This window comes from Hyposmocoma kahamanoa, unplaced genomic scaffold (genome assembly GCF_003589595.1).
Source record: "Hyposmocoma kahamanoa isolate Upper Pololo Valley unplaced genomic scaffold, ASM358959v1 224, whole genome shotgun sequence".
Classification (NCBI taxonomy): Eukaryota; Metazoa; Arthropoda; class Insecta; order Lepidoptera; family Cosmopterigidae; genus Hyposmocoma; species Hyposmocoma kahamanoa.
This window is the reverse complement of record NW_020653743.1, coordinates 669,318-680,081: the sequence shown is the minus strand read 5'-3', so window position 1 is coordinate 680,081 and position 10,764 is coordinate 669,318.

Here is a 10,764-nt window from a genome sequence, read left to right as displayed (position 1 = left end):
AATTCTTTATCTGTTCGCGGTGCAACTTGAACTGGAGCACTGAAGGCCCGCCCGCTCGTGTAGGCCCATTGGGAGCGCTTCAATTTGCCTCACTTAGCGTGTGCGGACTAGGTTTCTATGCGTTATTATTCTAAACGTCTACCTTAAAACACTTACTTAAAGGCAATGTATAAGCTTCTATAATAAGATTCCGGTTGATATTCAAAATTTGCCATTTATGAGGTTTAAAACTATAGTCTTTAGTTCTGCGTACTTGGATGACAAAAATCCGCGGCAGCGACCCGTTTAGCTCTAACAGGTAGTCTCAATTTAGGACGTTTGAAATAAATATTGTAATGTATTCAACCCTAGAGATTCTTGCTCATTCTTCTCAGGAGACTCTGCCTTACAAATAAGTAGCAAAGTTTAATTAATATGACTATTTCAAGTATAATTTGCTTATGTATGAAACAAAGGTAATTTGAAGGTAACAAAATTTCATCAATGGCCGTGGGGCCTTTAAATGGCTGAATTTTGTTCTACTTCGAAAGTAACAACCAGTCTTCTTGTAGCCGTAAGCATCAGCGAGGCGAACAGAAAGCTTCTTATCGAGAAATTTCTACTGTAGCCTTCAGGAAAAAAGAGACTTTGGTAGTTCATGGCGACTACGATGCCGGTGCTCGCGTCAGTCGTGCTTGCATGGACCAATCATGCACATCTAGCTCTTTACTCAGTTTCCATGGACTGAAAAATATCTAACTAAATTTTTAACAATAAAGACGGAATTTTGGTATTTATCCAAATTTCTCACACTCTTGCCAGCAGCTACTTGAACGCAATAACGGTGTTACTAAATTAGACTCTACCAAACTGCGTAACGACTTTATAGTCGTCATTAAACTGAAGAAACGCAGTGCGCGGGCGCCGCATCGACTTTTATGCTGTATTCTGAAAAAGAATCTAATATTGAATGTTCTAAAATCGAATACTGTTGTACGTTACACTTTACGTTCAATAAGGAGAATACTGCAGACATTACGGCTTTGCACAGTATACGTAGTGTTACTTTATGATAATCCATAACAGTTGCAGTGCCATTCAAAGATCATGTGCTACGGATACAGTGGCAGTGCCCCTCAAATCTTGCCGCCAAGCAGTGAACATTGCTGAGTTCAGGATTTGAAAGGTAAGAGTGCTGGTGAAATTACAAACACCTTATGCCTCAGGGTGACGGGCGCAGTGGCAGTATGATCTTTGCTTTAACTGCCTTCATGGCCGAACAGTTAAACTCGTGAGTTTGGATGTAATTTGTGGTTGTCTACGTGTGTATCCATGGCACTCGCAACACAGGGTTTTCCCTAGTTCGGGGCTATGTTGCGTGTGTGCCTTATTATTATTTAAAAGTCTGAGTGGCAAGGCGATTGCTATGGATAGGCGTCCCGCTTGACATCATGCACACGACTTGTTCGTCCCGTCACGCGATACCATAAAAAAAATGTACGTTTTGATGTACACGGCCCCGTGTAGAACAAGGTCGAATCTCCCTTAGAAAGGAAGAGACACAAGCCATGCTTGGTTTAGCTCTTGCGACAGATACCATCTATTCTAATAGCCATCGTTATTTCTCCATTTTTACCTTCTAACGAAAACACATGGCTCTGTGCGTAACAGGAACTGTGGCTTTTCGTAATAAAGAAATTGTAACAGCGTAATATGATTTACCTCGATCCGATACCGCTTCCCAAACAAACTGAGTCGGCAGTGACCTAGACGGATTGTATGCCAAAAACACGTTGTAATACACAGGGATGTATTCGGACGATGACTCAATGAGTTACAGGGCCATTATCTGTATCAAGAAATGTAGAGTTCATATTGTTAAAATAATAAGGTATTTAAAATAATAACTTTAGTAAGTATAATTCAGAATAGTGTGGTTTACATAGACATAAATGGTTGATAACTTTACCATCTCCGTCAGCTGTGTCTCTGGGACCTGGTGTTATAAAGAAGAGCCCAATTTGTTTGTTTTTTTCCGGGATCCAGTATTTCCACTGATGAAAAATCCCAAACAGATATAAGACTGCAGTACTAATTAATATGTTTTAATTTATTCTAATTTCCTAATCTAATTTTAAATTGGAATGATTTCTTTGTAAAATTAAAAATAAGGTATTTAATTAATAACTATTGTAACTATAGTGAAAAAATAGGGTGGTTTGCATCAATATTAGACATAACTGGTTGAAGACTGTACCACCTCAGTCAACCGTGACCATGGGACCGGTAAAGGGCCCGAAACGTTTGGTTTGTTTGAAAAAACAAATATACGCGATTTAAATCCGGAAAAATAGTGTCATTTCCTATGTGTAACAATCGCGAAAACCTAAGAACTCGATAAATACACGCGATTTAAATAGAAGTGAAAAAGAAAGTATACCGACCGCAAAAACTCGATAAATTTAGAGTTAGATATATAATAATAATGAAAACGAATTGCACTCCACAGTACCCACGAACGAAAATTTTATTCTTACAGAATACAACAATACAATAACATATTTTTTAATGTATACTTATTAAATATTAGTAATTAATATACGTAAGTGATATTATTATTTTTTGTATAACATTTATCTGCTGATACAACATATGTACGTAGAGTTACATGTATATTTTCTTACAAACTACATACACATATGTGATCTTATACATATCTCTCTCATACGCAATATTGGTACAACGACTTTGAATTGTGGATACCACAAATAGGCCCAAAGATTTGCATTGTGGGCGCTGGATTAGAATGCCTCGGGTTGAATTCCTGATAGGAATTCCAATTTAGTGACATGAACTTTTCTAAATCAGCCCTAGACTGGGTGTTCTATAGTTTGTGACCATAGTTGACTGGCATATTGTTGTTAATTTAAGTCGGTCCACGGGAGTCTTAGTCCATCCCTGACTAATTAAAAATACCCGTTTTCCCGCCTCCCGCAGCACAATACATGAATGGCTTAGTGAATTCTAGAATCGTGATTAGATTTTTATCCCGGTGCCATAGATTTACATAAAAGACGTTATACAATTTTCGATATTTTCTCTAAATTGGTAAACATAAGTGCCGGCGCTAATATTTTTTACTGATGAGAAAAGAAGGTGTCCTGGACATTTCTTTTTAGAGTTTTATAATGTTTCCGTGTCACTATAACTGGTTCGGAATGCTGTTTTAATGTTTGTTTCCTCACAACGGAGCACCTGGTAAGTGGACGTGTTTATATGTAAATTTTTACGTTTTTAACTTAGTGACTTGTTTTTATGTTACATGTTTAGGTGTAGTATTTTAGGGTACTGCACAACCAACGGCTGTTAATAGCTATTTATTTCATAATAATACGTCAGGATTTATTCGCTAAGTTATTGGGACAAGCTTTACGTAAAGTTATACAAACAATATGAACCACTTGAAACAAATTTTAATAACGCACATACCCAACAATGTATATTATGTGAAATTTTTGTTATGTATGTATTTATGTGAAACTCTCCTTTTAAATATATTGTCTAATTAAGTATTGCTTGAGTCAAATTTAATTTATTTAGTGCCTGACTGTGTAATCTCTACAAATTAATGTATGAATTTTAAATTTTTGGAAAAAATCAATATTTTGATTGTGGTGTTGTTGTGGTGGTCCTATTTTATGACGGGCCATGGCATGACATCAGCCTGACTCATGACCCTTTTTGACATGCTTATTTCTTTTAACTATGTACATATTTCTTTTTCATTTTCTTTGTTTTTTTAGTTACCTTTTTTGTATTTATGAAGGATTTATGTAATTTTTCCTATTTATTTGCGGAAGTCGCAAATTAATTTAGACACGTGTCAAATAAAGCCGATGTTATTTTATTTTATTTTCAGGCATAAAAAAGTTATCGACTAGTTTTGTTCCTAAAATCTTTCAAACTTTTTGCTGAAAGAGTTTAGTTTTTCCGATTGACCTTATTACATGTAGAGTAGGATACAGATATTTCGAGAAACGCTAAAAAAGTTAAATTAAGGTTAGTATAATTCCATACTGTATTCCCTGAAGAGAACCATTGTAAGTTACTCAATATTCAATATTCCATTGCAAAACCATAATGTATACAATTAGATTTTTATAACACTGAAAAGACAAATATTATGGACCCCGTCGGGCACGCAATACAAAGGAAAGGAGATCGAAGCAAACGAGCCTAAAATAAAATTTAAAAAAAGTTTTAAACATAAAATTAACATATTAGTGACTTTATGCATATAACAATGATGTATAATATGTAATAATAATTGCTAATGACTTTTTTGTAAATTGTATATCATTGCTTTCATTCATTAAGACACTTGGTAATTTATTATATAGTTTTATAGAAAAATTATATGTACTTGTGTAGTTTAATTTCAAGCGGGAAGGTTAAAGGTTTTACCTCACTATACGATCACGATATCCTCACTTTTTGTGAAAAATTGTTTGTATTTTAGTACGAGTTTACACATCTCAAAAATATACAAACAAGGTAAGGTAAGTATATTATATTTTCCATCTCTGACGATCTGAACATGGAGTGGGAACGTAGGGCGTTATCGGTAAGAAGCAACATGCTGGCGCGTAGGTTTGCACGTTGCAATGTAGAATTCAAAACAACCTGGTTCAAGGCGTACTGCCAAACTTTCTATACCTGCAGCCTGTGGGCGAAGTGTACTCGCAGTGTACTGGATGCCCTACGAATATAATATAATAATTTATTCAGACAACATATTTTCTTTGAGGTCCAGTGGTAACACCATTGGACTAGGTTGGGGATCAATTATAAAAAGTGGCAGACTACTATCTCTCACCCGCATCCAGACCCAACAATCTCTTGTGCTACTTTTCAATCAGGACTTGAATGAAAGATTTCATAATGGGTAGGTCATATCTATCAGGTATGACCTGTAAAATGGTGTTGGTGCTATCCCTCAGTCTGCTGAGCAACGAGGCTGTTTTTTTGCGGATAATGGCATTGAAACCATCAACCCTATAATAATAATAATAATGTGTATAGGATGCTGCAGGGGTTACCCTGATTCTGTAGCGCATCAGGTATGTTTGCCGAGGCATGCGTTGACAGTTTCCAGACTATCCTGCGCTAGCGAGTAACTTCGGTGATGCAGTGCGTGCGGGACAGCACCAGCGGTCTTCTCAACATCATTCTGGAGCGGGTAGATTGCCCGATAGTAAGGTAAAGAAAGAAATAAACATGTATTCGGTTATTCACAAATAATATTGCACCATAACAACTATACATAAGATCTGATTTAAAAAAAAAACAAAAAGAAGATAACTAATAGTTTAAAGACTAAAGTACGCAATATTGGCCAAAAAGGTTAGCCAGCTTAGCTTTATGGCTGATACACGTTACACTGCCGGGTCCGGTCTATCACCGTGCCGTGTCGTTTCTATCGTGCGCCATTTCCATTTCCATTTTTCTCTTGAGTGATAAGGTTGTGTTATTAATGTAATTTTCACAACTTGATTGGCAGCTATTGCAATAGCTCTTGATGACGAAGTTTTGCAAATTGGAAACTAGAAAAAGAAGATAGCGTGTACATCCTGCCTGGAGAAAAAGAGAATCCGAAAGAGAATTTGCCACGGTCTACAAAGATTTAACAGATGATGAGAGCATTTTGCGCTTGCGCTGTCCACTACACTATAGTCCAACGACGTGTCGCGATCGGGCCGGCTTGGAACCGAGAAAAAGCACTCGATGCCGTGCACCAGCCGTGTCTTGGCCGTGTCACAGACTTGGCCCGGTCTAACATGAATTTCATACAAAAGCATATAGATATTTGACCGTGACACGGCCGGCGCACGACCGGAGCACGGCACGGCCCCGGCACGGTGTAACATGAAAAAGCGTTTGTGCTGGGCAAAGCCTGGTTTTCAGCTGGAGCCTAAGAGGAGGTAGATGGTTTTAAATACTTAACAATTTATGTGAAGTAAATAATAATTAATTAATTATTGTTATCTATAATGGAAATCGTCGAATCCGACGCTTTCGGGAAGCTCCGGGACGTCTTCTCGTCCGCAATACCGAAGTCCTTGAAGACAAAAGACTTTGCGAGGGATGACCTACGGCTCTGAGACGTGGTCACTTACTATGGGCCGCATAAAAAAGCTCAGTGTCACTCAACGAGCTATAGAGCGAGCAATGCTGGGCATTTCTCTACATGATCGAATCAGAAATGAGGAGATCCGTAGAAGAACGAAACTCACCTACATAGCCCAAAGGATTAGCAAGTTGAAGTGGCAGTGGGCAGCGCACAGTTTTCGAATAGAAACCACGAACAGGAAGGGGACGGCCCCTTACTAGACGGACGGATGACCTGGTAAGGGCGGCGGGTAACCGATGGATGCACGTCGCGTCCGATCGGCTGGTCTGGAAATCTTTGGGAGAGGCCTATGTTCAGCAGTGGACGTCTACCGGCTGATGATGGAAATTTATACATGTAGAAAACGCCAATGTCTTAACCTCGAAATAATATTGACTTACCGAAAAGTTGCAAAATAATCTAGAACAATTCTAACCTTACAAAATTTTTGTGAAAGAAAAGCATAGCTTCACTAGTAAAACTCTTATACGGAACAACGAAATCTAACTCTTATTTAGAAATAATAAATTATATTTTTTCTTGTCGTTGTTTCTATTAATAAAGTTGATAAGGTACAATCGAGTTTTTGCGACGTTGAAACGTTTTAAGTACCTACAAAGATACTTTGTTGCCACGCCGTTTCTGGAAGTTTTTTTATACAGTATTCTCAAGAGAATCTTACGCGCTTTTGATTATATTTGTTTTCATATTGGATCTAAACAAGCTTTTAAAAAGAAATTGGGCTCATTCTTAGTTAGTATCAACTGAAAGTTTAATTCTAGATTATTTCTACCTACGAATTAAAAACATATTATAAATGAGACTAGTTTTTAAGCAGACGTAGAACTCCTTGTAAAAGAGTTCGTATGTGACGTAAGATGAACGTAACTATTACTACGTTTCGGTTTTGAAGGGTATGGGACATGTGAACTAATGTCACAGGAAGACGGGCGCAGTGTTCTTCAGATAATTGTGATTTAAAGCTCTGAGTGGCACTGCTACTTTGTGGACGGGCGTGTCTCTTACCACCGCCATACCGTTACATAACGTTTCGAGCCCTTTACAGGTACCATAGTCATGACTGATTTTAATGTGTAACAATTACGAAAACCTAAAAACTCGACAAATGCATCGTACATAGGAAATGAAACTATTTTTCCGGATTTAAATCGCGTATGTACTGAGGTGGTAATGTCATCAACCAGTTATGTCTCATATTAATGCAAACCACCCTATTTTTCATAATTACAAAAATTATTAATTAAATACCTTACTTTTAATTTTACAAACGAATTTATTACAAAGGAATATATTATAATCAGTCAACCGTGACCATGGCACCTGTAAGGGCCCGCAACGTTGGTTTGTTTGAAAAAATAAATATACACGAATTGAATCCGGAAAAATAGTATCATTTCCTATGTGTAACAATCGCGAAAACCTACAAACTCGATAGATATATCGTAATTTTTTATTATTTCTTTTTATTTTAAACGGACTAACTCTTAACATATCTAGCCGTGGAGCAATGGCGCCTATTTAATTACACGCCTTAAAGACATAAAGGGATGTATTTGCTCTGTAAGTGTGAACAAATGTGAATTTATAAAGAACAACCCTTAGAGTCGCTAACTCGTTCTTATTGGAGGTATCAGTCTTACGAATGTTTAATATTTTAGCATCTTTATCCTCCAGAAATGTGCGGTTAGGGCAATATTCAATCTGTGAGCCCCAGAGTGTCTTTGAGAGATAAGTTTAAATTGAACTTATTAAAAATTCATTCAATAAAATAATTTGTAAAACTTAATGTAGCGTAAATTGGAATTATTTCTTTGTAAAATTAAAAATAAGGTATTTAATTAATAACTATTGTAACTATAGTGAAAAAATAGGGTGGTTTGCATCAATATTAGACATTACTGGTTGAAGACTGTACCACCTCAGTCAACCGTGACCATGGGACCTGTAAAGGGCCCGAAACGTCGGCTTGTTTGAAAAAACAAATATACGCGATTTAAACCCGGAAAAACAGTTTCATTTCCTATGTAAACTCGTTAAGTTTAAAGAGATTAACATTCCTCCACTAACGTCACAGTACATTTATGAAAATGTAATTTACGTTAAGATAGTCTCGGTACAGAGTACTAAAAATCCGACCTCAAAAATATTTGTCTATTATTATAATATATAACTATTTGCCAAGTTTTATTGAAATATCCCCTAGTTCGCCACTATACAGGATTTGACACTGGAGATAATAAAAATCGGTTCTCACTACTCAAAGTATATTGAGAGAGAAAAACGCCTTGAATTGGAGAATAGCAAAACCAACCATTAAAATATTTACTCCTCAAGTAAAATTTAGGCGCTATTTATAAAAATAAATGTTCATGCGTGACCAGACTCTTAGGGGTGGATGATTTTCTTCAAGATGAAATGGGCCCATTATGTAGGTACCCTCTTTCCAACAAAAAAAGAATAATGAAAATCGGTTCATAAATATCGGTGTTATCGCGTAACACATATTAAAAAAAACATACTGTCGAATTGAGAACCTCCTCCTTTTTTGAAGTCGGTTAAAAAATAGCATTTTTTTATGAAATATAGTGACAGATACAATGATAGACATTAGAACGACGAATAAAAATAAACTAGCTGTTCTTTACACTCGTCTTCTCAATGTATATACTTGCGCAATAAAATTCCGGATGATATTCAAAATTTGCCATTTACGAGTTTTAAAACTATAGTGAAACAAAAACTTTATTCTAAAATTCTGCGTACTTGGATGACAAAATACCGTGGTAATGACCCGTTTAGCTCTTGCAAGTAGATTCAAACTATGATGTTTGAAATAAATATTGTAAATGATAAATTTATTCTAATGTACATTTACAAAGAGCAACCCTTAGAGTTTCTTGCTCATTCTCCTCAGGGGAATCTGCCTTAGGAATGAGTTGTAGAGTTTAATCAATATGACTATATCAAGTGTAATTTGCTTTATTTGGCTTTGAGTTTAACTTAAGCAATTGGACGATGTCAAAAGACATTTTCAATTTGAATAATTTTCCACAGTCATATACCTTTTGCACATCACATCATATTATTCGCGAAACGGGCTATGTGTACATTTTTTGATACCTAATCATTATAAAAACAAGTTAAAACATACATTCATTATCTCTCCTTACCCACCTCTGTCATATCTATTACGTGGTCAACGAGTTGCGCAAGAGCAAATAAGTATAAAATGTTTCTTGAATCTTGATATATTACATTTGTTTTAGTTACAATTAAATATTTTCTCCGTAAATATCACCAACGCAGTATTTTAGCTTCCTAGTAAGTATACAGAGTGAAGTGTTTATTCTAATTTATCGTGAAAGAGCCTTTGTTTTGACCCGGGGGAATCTGCAAATATTTTTTTCTTATGTGGGACTGGGCTGAACTCTGAAGGGGAACAGACACGACACGACCCGACTCTTCCCCCGCGGCCCCACCAACACCGCATCTCAGTTTAAGCGGTGCAGCCCCGCCAGGTTCACGAAGGACAGGACGAGCAGCAACGTCTCTTCCTCCGCGACATGGAGCAAGACGTGTCCGCGCGGAATTCCCTCCCGCCCCTCGAGCCCCCCGCCACAACAAAAACTGGAACCGGAATAAGAACAAATAATGTTCGTAACAAAAAATAAACTTAATTCAAATTACATAATATATAAGAAACGCTTTTTATGTAGTTATTTATGATTTTGTTTATTAAATAGAACATCTGTGAGAGGCAGGTGACCTAATTATTAATTCAGGTTTAATGGCATAAAATTCAAAAAATACCAAACGTTGTACTGTTTTGAATTTTTGACTCTAATTTTATTTCTATCCAATGAAGTTTTAATTACGTAATTTAATTTATGCCATTCTTCTATGGCGCGTCGTAACAGCTGTTCATACTAAGAAAAACAGATTTAAGAATACTATTAAAAATTCACCGTGTGTTTGTGGAAAATTGAAGTCATATAAAGCCTTTATGTACACGTCTAAAAGTACAAATATTGTTCTTGTAATTACCGTTACTATTTGTACCTGTGATTTGTACAAATAACAGTTAATTTTAGCAGTGTTAACATCACATGCCCTTTATTTGCTTCTTCATTAATTCTTATCACGAGTGGATTTTTTCTCGATTGAATAAGTCATGTGTAGAAAATTTTTGTAGAAAAGTAATTTAGGATGTAATTTATCAAAATGTTTATTACGCACCTACTCGTTTAATAATCTTTCTCCAAAGGCAAAATAAAATATCGTGATAAAGCCGGCTGCTGTGAGTTGTGGAACGAATGCATTTTCTAGACGTTACAGTCGTCACAATCACAATAGGAAGCCCAATTTGGCAGCTAAGGAAGGTGATAGTGTGTAACTTTGAATGCAATGAACGAAACAGTGAACAAAAACAATAATTATTAACTTTTGTTTATTTTTGTGTTTTAAAAAAATACATTTATTTTATTGAAACATTGCATAATATGATAGAGTTCAAGTGTTATTTTCGCACGAATTTCAAATTAAATGCCATTTCGAGGTAGTCGTCCTAAAAACAATTCGTTCTCAATCTATTTTTT